The sequence below is a fragment of the Amblyomma mixtum genome, chromosome 3 (genome assembly GCF_055824585.1).
Source record: "Amblyomma mixtum isolate Tamu chromosome 3, ASM5582458v1, whole genome shotgun sequence".
In the NCBI taxonomy this organism is placed as follows: domain Eukaryota; kingdom Metazoa; phylum Arthropoda; class Arachnida; order Ixodida; family Ixodidae; genus Amblyomma; species Amblyomma mixtum.
Window position 1 is genome coordinate 110,926,734 of NC_143014.1, and position 12,523 is coordinate 110,939,256.

A 12,523-nucleotide genomic window follows, 5' to 3' on the forward strand; every position below is an offset into this window, starting at 1 on the left:
TGCCACCGGCCGACCTCTCCACCTTTTCCTCATTAAAATTCCTTTCTCTCTCTCTCTCTCTCTCTCTCTCTCTCTCAGTCCTACCAGTCTGCTGTCACGAAGCGAGGAATGCTCAATTAAATATGCCTGACTGGTCTGTTTGTACAACTGTTATTTATTGAGAAAATCCAGCAGCGTCAGGAATTATTATCCATGGGAACACCGATTCATAAACAGGGTATCACACTTTGTGCGTACTACATAATCGAACAAAATAGAGGGCATCATTCGTAGTAGCGGATTTTTTGGTGCCGGAGGAACAGCCTGGGCTACAAAGAACGCCACGTCGGAGTGCTTCGGATTAATTTCAGCCACCTCGAGTTGTTGAACATGCGCTGAAATCTTCGTGCAAAGGCGCTTTCGCATTTTATCTCCATCAAATTTGGCGCCGTGGCCGGGACTGAAACCACAAACTCGTGCTCACTTGCCGAACGCCTCAGCTAACAGCCCGCCATGGCTGCATGTATAGTTCACCTAAACTGTGTAGGGACATACATATACGAAACATCTGCTTGCAACTGGCTTTAATGAAAAAAGATATCGCCGTTGTCATCATCATTATTCATGCTACGTTCACTGCAGCGCGAAGGCCTCTCTCATCGGTCTACAATTAGCCCTGCCCTGAGTCAGCCGCGGCCGTCCCCCATCCCAGCTAATTTCTTAATCTCTTCTTTTTACCACCTTTACCAGCCTGCCGCATTGGACTGCGTTCCCCTTTCTTTGGAATGCACTGTGTTGCCCTAACAGACAATCGGTTGCCTGGCCAGGTTCATTTCGTTCTTTTTCTTTCCGCTAGAATATCATTAACAAGATATCCACGCTGCTCTTCCTTATTAACGCATCTTCAAGTTGTTTCATTAGTCTCTAAGTTTAGGACCCATAGCCGGACGTTATTGTCACATTTTTTTCTTGAGAGGTAAATGGTACGCTGCTGTTCTTGGCATCTAAGTAACTTACAAATGCATGTAAGCCTATTATTATTAATCTGGTAATTTATTCCTCATGTTCTGAATCTGCTGTCACAACCCGGCTCAATAAGATGCACTCACTACCTATTTTCAATACCTTACTGCCTATCGTAAGCCGTTGCTTCGCTCCCAGAAAGCTGAACGTTACTTTAGTTTTTTTTTTTCATATTACTTTTAAGTCTACCTTATCACTATTCCAGCCCGTTTCCTTGGTAGACCGCAGTCTGTATCAACGCTTTTCCTAACAAAAATCTTGCGAGTAAGAAACAGTAAGGTAACCACTCTATAATTTTCCAGTTCTTTCACACACCCCTTTTATAGATAGGCCCTTTTATATATAGGTAGCTACATTCCACAGTCGACTAGTCAATAAGACAAAAGAAATGATCCCAAAGAGCGCTCAACCCTTTCCGGTACAGGGTCTAAGACTGCGCACTTGACTTTTAAAAACATTTTTCTAAGCGTCCAGAGTTTTCTTCACGAAGTCAGTGATGCCGGCTTTGTTTCAAATCCCTGCTGGACAAAATGCCAAGGTTACTTCGTCACTAGAAAAAAGGGCCGTTTTTGCAAAACAAAACATAAAGATAGACGTCGCGAAGTTCTGCGGCGCACCTGGGTGGTGCTGTCTGGTGCTGCAACTTCGTTCTCTGACGTGGTGCACCGTTTTATTAAATTACACTGTAGCTGAAGTTTCTTAGCTGAAACAGTTTCGGATTATAGGAAAAATGATAAATTGTTCATAAATGCACTTTATGTACGAGTAAGACTGTTTTGCCGCTAGCATGGAAGTGTGCGGCGTGCGTGGATCCATAAAGATTTTGATACAGCCAGGCTGTTTTTGTGAAACAGGAATTCTAAATGTACTCACACACATCTTCAGATTTTTCTTGATAGTAGAAAATAATGCTTGTCTGAAAGGGCAAAAGTAGCTGAAACAAAATTAACATCCTGCCTGCTCTCACTTCTATATATCTCCAGAGAAATCCTGGCTGCCCTTTGTGAATATTCCATGCTTATTATCTGGTGGTCCCACCGCGTGCGCTGTAATGCAAAGATCCCGGTTGGTGGCATGCGATCCCGATCATGGGACGCCCCTCTGTTTGCTAACTCGCTCATTGTCAAATTCGCCTGATTGTCCTGCCGCGGACGCCGCAGACAATTGTTCAGCGCGTGGCGTTGAGGTTTCACTCAGTCCAGGTGAAAAGCGCGCTGACCTTTGTAAGGTGGCGCCAGGCAGGTGAGCTTGAGGATGACGCTGGCTGCACTCAGTCCTGCAGGGGTCAGGCGGAACGCGAACGATTCCATGAATTTGGGTTCTGACGTGCGTTTGCACACGGACGTCTTCTTGCTCTTGACCGCTTTGTTCTCCAGGAGGAAAGTCACCTTCACCTGCGTGTCTGGCGAAAAACAAGACATCAATTCAAGGCACCGACTAACCAACCGCGTCGTCTGCAGGTCTGATAGTACACGGCACGCGTCAGTCTAACAAAGCGCGGATTCGCTGGTTCGTCTCAAGCAATACATAAATGCAAAACTTATTTTACTAGCAGAAAAAATGAACTAAACGCGCTGACGAACCGATCTTGCACTTTTTTTCCTCTCATGCGAGAAGTTTTCATTCCCGTATAGCACAATCAGTTTTTTAAGACATACATCCTTAGTCGAAATATAAAAGTGATCAGCTTCATCCATTCTTATCTCAATAGAAAAACAATGCAAATGCAATAACTACAGCGGCAAAGACACGTCCAACAGTTTCGGATAAAAAATTTGAAAATTGGAAAACTGTAAGATGCTTTTACGAAAATATTCAAAGCAATTGTCCATCCTTCTGATATGTAGCAAAATCGTTCCTTAAAGTGTTCCCATCGATCACACCGAACAGTCAAAACTCCCATAGAAAACCAATGGGGAGCGCTTTTGACGACAGCAAAAACGTTAATATACTCATATATACCTTACGTTAATATACCTAATATACGTTAATATACGTTAATATACCTGCGTATATACTCATTATTATAGTGAAGTCTTTCATTATATGAAAAAAACTGCGTTCATAAAATGTTTCCCGCTCAAAAATGATTTTGTCCAGAATTGCTGGGTAATGAGACTGCTCACGCTCGCATATCTTGTAAAAACCTCAGGCATTGGAAAGCCGAATCCCGTAGGGTTACTTTTTTCAAAGCGTGCTGCGTAGTAGTTAGGAGAGTGCGATTTGAGTGCACTGATGCTTTCGCATTTAGTTCACGTCAAGCCGTCTGTAGCTTAGCTCTTTTTGACAGAAGGCGGCTCGTATGCTGAAATTGATTCCGCTTATAACACGAATAATGCGCATTCCAAATACTTCATAGCTAGTTTTCTAAACAACAATATAAAGACTAGTAGTTTCCTGTTCTTACACGATAAAACTCGCCATCCGCCAGCAGTTCGCTTTTAAGGGCAACATTGGAAGCGCTTTATGTGGGAAAATTGTGCGCTGCTGTTTTGTAAAAGATTTCTGAAATAAAACTAACTGCGGCTGGAGCACAAATAACTGTTCAGAAAAAAGGCACAGTAGGACTGGCGAGCAAATTCTGCCCTTTCAGGAGGCAACAGCAGCCATATATTCAATCTTTAACTTAATCCTGACTGACGTGCATCTGTGATGAATATTAGCCCGTTTCTGTGGCAGTGATTGCTAAGCCAACATAGTGCCGGTCCTGCGGCGCATTTTTTTTTCTTGCGGTACTAAGCTCGCACTGGCAGTTGTATTGCCTAGTCAAGGCGGCTTTCTTAAGTGTAGAAAAGGCGCGAAAAAGTAAAACCATTTTGTTCTAGGTGGCTGAGCCGTCCGTTTAAAATGGCCTTAAAGGTGTTATAGGTCTGTTTGCAAAATCCAAAGTTGTTTGGACGAAGCGCGTCGTTAGCAGCTTTGCGTCTTTGTTCCAGTACTCGGCTCAAGGCAATAAAATGTCTGGTTTAGTTTGCGTGCATTTACAGGCATTGCAATTGCATGATATGTCTCGAATTCAAGTAGGGAGCATAGGACTCGACGTCGCATACGGCAAACGGCCTTTTACTTGGAGGTTACCACCGATAATCTCCTTGTGGCCGCAGCTTCGAACCCAGAGTTTAGGCCTGAGGGGGGCATCGGCAATACCGAGCTGAGTTGCTTGCCATGAAAATAACAGGAACTACGGAGCAGTGGATTAAATTCAGTGAAGCAATTAACTTTATTACCTCTGTTCAGAAGGGCGTCAGTATTACAGAGTAATTTTTGTGAGCTATCATATTGAATGCCAGTGCATGCTAGCCATCTATAGTAAAGGTGCTCGTGCCATCTATGGGGAAAAACAAAACGGGGGAAGGCCATTAAAGCACAATGGTTTCCACCAGCGCTTTGAGTCCTTAACTATACGCTGCAGCAGATGGTCTTCTTTTTTTTTTGTTTACAGAAGTTTCTCTAGCGAAAAAGTTTTCTTGCTGCACAAAGGCAGTTTGCCTTGAACTCGCATTCGCGCGAGGAAATTGGCGAGACGTAGTCATAAAACGCCTCATTTTACTGCACCTGCCCATAAAAAATGTGCACAAGCAAACGGGTGGCAGTAACAAAGAAAAAACTTCGACCTATTAACTATACGACTATAAGGCGCACGGGAAAAGCTCGATACTAAGTTTATAGCCATCCTCAATCTCTCCTACATCTGGCGTGATGTGCTTATTAAAATTTTACTAACTCCCTCTAAAACTTCCCCGCTAACTGCGCTGCATTACAGCTCAATACATAAAGTACATTTTTTCTTCTTCAGTCGCCATGAGTTCCTATCGGCAAGAAACTTTGCAGCACTGACTAATTATAGTTCAGGAATGAGCTGCCACTGCACGGTAGAAGTTACGCAAGAGTCTAGTGCGATAACAGCGGTACATTACGAGAGAGAGGAGGGAGCGGAGCGTGTGCCCAGTTCATGCACAAACCCAATGGCCCTGAACTCTTCCATGGCGCAGGCAATCTAGCCTGCAGCACACGCATCCTTCAGCTGGCTTGCGTAGAGAAGGCGAGCTTTCGCTTCTGAAACAACTGCACATTGCGAAATCAGGAGGCATGCTTGTTCTTCCTCCTTTAGCCTCACCTCGAAAGCATATTGTACATAACATGGCTAAATAAACATACTACTACTACTACAACATAATAAAAAAAAACGTGTTGTCATCTTTCTTGTGTGTTGTACGTCTTGGCGCTAGAATCCTTTTATTAATTGTTTACCCTCTGCGTGTGCGTACAAGCCGGCACTAGTAGTGAACGAATCGACGAAGCCACGAAACAGAAAATAAAGAAAACATTTTTCAGCGTGGACTAGGAGTGCACTTTAAGTGGAATATTGAACAGCGCACTCCGCGCCTGTCCGTGCAACCGACGCAGCTCATTTGTGACTCAATAGGCGACAAGAAAATTTAGTTTTTCTAGAGCTCTCGTAGACGCGTCCACATGAACGTGACAGCAACGAATCGAATTTTCCTGCTCAACGCGGTAATGTGATGCGTGGGTGGCAGCGCCCCTCGTGCCACTTGTCGGGCGACTCGGCGGCGGCCGTGAAAAGCGGAGAGGATGCGCGCCCGTCCACGCACAACTCCCCTCGCTCCCTCGGTGCGATTGCGCCAGCCGCTTGCGTGCAGCGCACGAGGCGGATAACCCTTCTAGATCTGTCTCTGTCTGGTGCAATAATGCAATGCGCTCTTCCAATGCATACCTCTCGTTCACATCAATGAGAAGCCATAGAAAGTTCATGCGAAGCGCTAATGTTGCATTCATGGAATCGCGGTTCGTGTTGCGCAAACTACTGTATCCGAGTGCAGAATTATTTGTAGAGCTGATCTACAATCTAAAACCGCGGCACCCTACGTCATCTCTTCCCCTTTTAATTCTTGTCCGTAGGGACAAGGCTCCACTGAGGAGCGGTCTCCAACAAGCGCTAGACTAACGCCGCACAAAAGAAAGAAAACATAACGGTACATTTCAGTAAAATAATGAAAGTTGTGCAAAATGAATGGCGCAATAGAATGCAGACAACCCCAGGAAGAGCAGGTGGTTTTGCATTAGAAGAAAAAAAAAGGGGGAGGGGGTGTTCCAGGGAAGTCCCTAGCTAGACAGTATTAGCTAGATATAGGAGTTGGACTTTTGGGCTTTTATACTGTGAAAATTCGGCGGACTTTTTTCGGCGCTAAGTTCGGAACAAAATTCTCAATTTCTTTTTTTATCAATACTGTTTCCATACAACTGCCGACCTTTTTCGGCGATATATGTGGCAGCCCTGTGCTCTAAAACTGACGTATAGTTTATCTTGGCTTGTTTCTTAGGAAGAGCAGTTTGTGTGAGAGTAATTAACACACATATGGTCCACTGGTTCCAGTACGATATGCCATCCTTAAAACCTTTGGTGAATTCAGTATGATTATCGGCCCAGGAAGGTTGATTCAGTTTGCAGGTGTGGGTGATAAAAACACAAAAGCGTTAGCCATGCATGATGGTGCGTGACAAAGCCAAGAATAAAACTTAGTTCGTTGCACCAATAAGAATGATGTAGCAACTTTTCGGAGAGACAAAATCGAAGTATTCCGCAGCGTAAACAGAGATAGGTTAAGTTGTCTATACGCAGTTAAGGTCACAGTTTTATTGTAGCCATATATATGGAGGAAAATCCTCGACACAGGTTCTTCAAGAATGCAAAAGCGTGGCAGCCACTGCACATGGCGAACTACAATAAAGAACATCCATTAAAGAAAGTCTAAAGATTCCGTAGATGGGCTAATTGATATTCCCTCAGGAATGTTTAATTTGGGCGCGAATTTGCATGCGACGCATGTTCACCCGATGCTGCAGTACTGGCCACGCACTGTTTAGTGCATATAAGTTTTAACCAGTGAAGTTGCTCTGGTAATTGGGCGCGAACAGAAGTTTTCTTTTTTATTATGAATGTAGGGAAAGTAAATAGCGCTCCTATATGAAGGCGTTTTAGGTACAGACATTGCGACAAAAAAAAAATGTGCATTGGTTTTTGCAATTGTCACGAAATCGAAAGCTCACTGCGACGGCACCGCGAACTAGCGGTGCCGTCGGCGCAGTGTCGGCGAGCGCAGTACCTCGCCGTTTGCTGCGTTGCGTGAGTGGTTCTCCGGCATAATCAGGCGTGTTTGTCGGTCGTTCTGTAAAAAATATATCGTAAGAGCCATGCTACATGGTTGTTTGCTCTCTAACGAGACAGAAGAGACGCTAGGAGTCATTACGTGAGTTTTTTTGGGGACAGCAATACAGGGACACTATAGGAAATGTAGGGTTTGGCGCTCTAGTGGAACACATTGCTGGACCATGACAGTGCAGTGCTTACCAGGCATCTAGCCTATATTTCTAAATAGACGATCTGCCTGCTCTACAATAGCTTATCTAAATACGAGGCGCTGTTTGTCAAGAAATTACCACTGATCCCACGTGAATAACGGGCACATTTCAAGGGCGAAGGGTTTTGCGCTTGACGGTTTCTGTAACTGCGGTTTCTGCATTTGCCATTTCTAACACCAGTTATCAGTCGACGAAAGTGCGTTCTGCAATGCAACCTAATCTTGGTGGCTATTAACTTCTTTGTATATGATACAATGGTCAACAAACACCCCAACGATTGAGTCGAGGCTGCGCGCTATGTCATTACCGGAGAAAAAGGATCAGTGCGAGAACTGTATCTTGCGGTACTCGGATCCGGATAGTACGTCGACTAGATCTGAATTGTTCTTCACAATAGAAAAACTGACGACGGCCTGAAACCATGCTTTTAAGCATTCTGTAACGTTGTAGTTGCCTAGATACTGCAGATTTTATGAACTAACTTGGTGTGGGACACGCAGTCAAAGGCTTTCTATAAACCAAGAAATATCAAGTCAAGCACACGCTATCACTGCCAAGCTATCTTGTAGGGGCCGCAGTACCATGAACTATAGCTACAGCCATAGGCGTGTGGTTATGGAAAACTAAAGAGTCTAAAATAACAGATTTCATGCAGTTAAAAATTACCAAATACCATTTGGTGCAATGGTGTATGCGCAAAAACTAGAACAAACCTAAGTTACAAGTTTCAAAAGTATTTCCTTCTTCAAGGACTGCTTGACGAGAAACAAAGGAACTTGTTTTGGGATAGTATCAGTGAGTGCATTAAAGTTCCTGTGTCAGTACTTCAAACAGATGCGGCATACTGTAGTTTGGTGCGTGTTAGTGTTTCATACAACGGTGTACTATAAAGGAAAGGGCGGACGTAAACGCGTTGCACTGGAGGAGGCCCTCGATAAGCGATAACACTCGATAAACAGCATTTACAACCTATATGCTATGAACCGTTTGTATTAAACTGTTAGCGATGTCAGTGCTGAGGTACAGCACCAAAAAACCTAAAGGAACACGCCTGAGAAAAAGTACCCTGTTCAGAGGGTTTGCTGTTGGGCCGGGTAGTCTGGCATCCACGCCACACCTGAAGATCCATGTTACTCGAGTGTGAAATGAACTATTGCCCTCAACCCTCTGGACCTTAAAAAGTTCCGGAGTGTTGTAAGTGCCCGACTACATGGTGTAATAGTAAACCTTCGAGGTTTGGGTCCTCTGACGAAACAGTGCATAACAAAGGCAGTGAACCAGTATTTTAAAAGTAGAACTCGTCAGACGCAAAAATTCATGCTTTTTATTTCCAGACTTCACACTATTCCGATACAGCGTCAGGAACATCGAGGGAGCTTTGAGTTATTAGCCAAATTTCTCAAAAATTTCGCAGATACCAGCGAAAAGATGGGCATGGGGGAGACAGACGATGATCGATCGTTTATGCGGGCCAGATAAGGCAGAGACAAATTACAGAGCCTTGTGGTACACCACACTCAACATAGCCTGTCACTTCGTTGTAAGGGAAACGAATTGTGGACACATAGAAAGGAATTCAGATAGAAAGTCAAATAAGCAATTTATATTCAGCATTTAGGTGACAGTATCTAGAGAGCATTGTTTAACAGCACGTTTCGTCTCACGCTAATAGAAATCTAAAAATATGCACAATCAATAACGCAGTGTTATGTATGCATGGATGACGAGAATTGAGCTTCTCGGGAAGAAAGTATGTCGTGGCTTTGCGAAAAACAAACAAATTGGTTCTTGGTGTCAGCCAGAAATTAGGAAATTATTCAATCTGAAATTTTACACACTATGAAAATCGTCGATATAAACCAGCAGTCAAATGGCTATTGTTCGTCTGTTGATTTATGGAGCAAAATCCCGTTCTTAGTTTTCCATTCTCCTAGGAGAAAACCTATGCCAATGAAATGCAGAATTACCTTCTTTAGTATGATGGCAAATTACATTGCCTGCTGACCCGAAAGGCGCGGGTTCGTGCCCCGCCGCGGCGGTCAAATTTCTATGGAGGAGAAATTCTAGAGGCCCGTGTACTGTGCGATGTCAGTGCACGCTAAAGAAACCCCAAGTGGTCGAAATGTCCGGAGCCCTCCACTACGGCGTCCCTCATAGCCTGAGTCACTTTGGGACGTTAAACCCTATAAACTAAACTAAACCAAACTAAATTACATTGCTGTACTTTTCAAGAATATGGAGAGAACAGAATTACAGCTACTAGAGGAAAACGATTAAATGCTTCCAGTGACGTTTCCTACAGTGCTATGATCATTTTATATCACGAACACAGCACTACATTTAATGTTGTGTTAAAGGCAAGCCTAAGTTAGAGATCAACAAAAAAAAATGCCCGCAAACCTCGCCAACAACTGATGAAAACATATACGCAGGCATAGCATTTCCATTACAATCGAGGTTGCTTAAGATTACAATGTTACTTGAATGTACATGTATAAACATAACTCACCTGAATTTGTTACTATCGACTACTAGCGTTGAGAACAAAATCTTATGCAAACATTCATTTTTGTAGTTTCTTAGTGCAACTATAGAATCTTGTCAAGCAGGTTTGCCAGCTTCGCAGGGAGCGCCATTGGAAATATATTCGGCCACTCTGTACATCCTTTTTTTTTTTTGCTTTCTTATGCCACAAAACAAAAAACACAGCACAACCTCTTCAGTACCACGACTGTATATGAGATCAACGTTCACTCGCCAGCGCACTCCGGTACCATGGTCCCAAATGGCGAAGTAACTATTTAGGGTGAGGATTGCCATCACGTTTTGTAAAGATTCTGACGAAAGACAGCTTTCCTTTGCGTGAAGCACAGATGTACACGAGTTTTTTTGGCGTAGGTGTAAGCGCCACTAACCACGCACGCAGATCCCTTGTCAACTGTACAGCATGGAAATTGCTTTCGATGCAATTAAAAAGCCCATAGAATAGAGTTTGGGCGCACCCAGAAACTTCAGGAATCGAAGCTACGTGGAGGGCTAACAGGGATTCAGTCTGGCCGCGTAACCTAAGCGTCAGTGCGACAACAAATACTTTGGGTCATGTCTGCAGCAGGCATAAATTTCGACGGACGAAATCTAATGTCTGTAGCGTGTCGTTCGGGGAGCAAAATGTGGTAACCAACCTAACGTGGTGCAGCTGGAGCAAAACAAAACAAAAATCGGAATCGAACAGGCCTCAGTCAACTCGCTAATAGCCGCGTTTGCTTAGCAGAGTGCCTCTGATAGATATTGGCTGCTTATATAAAAGTCTATAAAGCTTATATAAAGCTTCCCTTTGAAGCCGTAAGGCTGCGCTTGGGTGGATGCCAATGCGTACGTACTCCCTGATTACAAATCTATTCCACCTTCGGGGATTCCCGTAAAACATTTGACCAGCACCACTTCAACTTCGAGTTATCGATCAGTTCGCTCTCCCACTACCGTATGCTGGCCCTCCCGGTTAGCTCAATTGGTAGAGCCACTGTTCCGGTGAAGGGGTTGTCCCGGGTACGAACCCCGGACCAGGACCTATTTTGCTTTAAGCACGAAGTTTCTGAGGAAGCTGTTAGCTTTACTTTGTGGCCGTAAGGCCGCGCTCGGGTGGATGCCAGTGAGTAATTACTTCCTTAATTCGAGTATATATATAAGCAGTGCCATATGTGCGCCAACTGTATACTAGGCTCTGTGAAGGACGCTCAAAAGTTGTGTGATGGCGCCATTATACTGTTCAGGGCTTAGCACATTTCCGTGCGGCATGAAGTGGACCGCAATATGTTCTACACCGGAGAAAGGTCAAGTGAGCGTATACGTAGCGCATATTGCATTGTAATACACGCTAAGACAGCGCGATGATAGAATAAAGCGAAGCACAAATAGAGCTAGAGCTGCGCTTCCGCTCAGATCCCTGCCTCGAATTCAGACGGTTGTTGCACTCTCGGATGGAACCAGATTAAGGCTAGCAAAGTCAGCAAACAAACAAAATGCTTTTGGCTGCTTAAAGAGTGTCGAAAGCAGTGACGCTTGGAGCGCGTGCCCGTGAGAAGGCCGTTTTGGTGGACAAGCATGAACCGCCATGGCGACGTGGCCAGAACATGCTCGAAGAAATTGCATAGGTCGTCCTGTTGCAGAGGATGGTTTCGCCAGTTCTGCAGCCCACCGAAATGTCGAGGTCCTCAGAAAAAGTACTGAGCATTCGGATGCATTCGGTATAGTAGTAATAGTAGTTGTGGTTCGTTGAAGAGTTAAATAAGGAAGAGAAATGGCCGCGAGCATCGGTAACTGTCTCACAGAATGGTGGATTAGGAAAAGAGAGTAGGTAGCAAAGAACGAATGGGACATGGAATTATAGTTGGATACAAATCAAGAAAAAGGCGGCCATTCCCCATCAAAGGACCTCCCCTTCAGCCAGTGGCGTCGGCCGTATCTCGCCAGCCTGAAGGCTTGAAAATGCACGGAGTGCAAGATGAAAGGGGATATCCCCTGCATTTTCTGCATTGCCATGCCACTCCCTGTATAGTCACGCTGCCCACGCTAGCAGGTTCATGAGAATCGGGCGATGCCATTGACTGGAAGGGGGTCCGTTGACAGGGAGAACCGGCTTTTTTTTTACTTGTATCCAACTATAGAAATGGTTACTTTTTAGGAAGAAAGGAAAAGAAAGGATAGATTATTTGACGTTGAATTTTCATCAAAAGGCTGTATGATACTGCATTTTCCGTGCATTATGATCGTTAAACGAATAAATCCCGATCAACCATGAAATGAATTGAAGCGTCTTGACTAGCGCAGTTAGACAAGGACAAGAGAAGATAGACAAGCGTCTGTATTGTGTGTCTTTTCTTGTCCTCGTCCGATTACGCTAGTCAAAGTGCTCCAAGTGAATAACCAACTAGCTCAATTAAGAACATTGGCTGCCACCGTCAAAGCTGTGCACGATATGGAATATTCTGTTTTGTGTTTTTCAGTCTGCTTTACCGCTCCCTTTTTTTTTTCAGTCATGCTGAGAAGTAAAACAAAGCGAGGAGACGTTACGGGCTCTGAAAACTAGAAGCAAGCAGTTTCAAACACACATTTGCGGTTAGGTATTAGCGAGCAATAAATT

At 44.2% G+C, this 12,523-nt stretch overlaps 1 pseudogene across 1 annotated transcript in view; it reads right to left on the reverse strand.

Moving 5' to 3' along the window:
- The window catches only part of LOC149351409 (synaptotagmin-15-like), a 254,495-nt pseudogene that overhangs the window by 20,477 nt on the left and 221,495 nt on the right, over nt 1–12,523 (reverse strand). Inside the window, exon 8 of the transcript XR_016290586.1 lies at nt 2,222–2,404. The product of XR_016290586.1 is annotated as a synaptotagmin-15-like (transcript). The remainder of the gene's footprint in view (nt 1–2,221; nt 2,405–12,523) is intronic.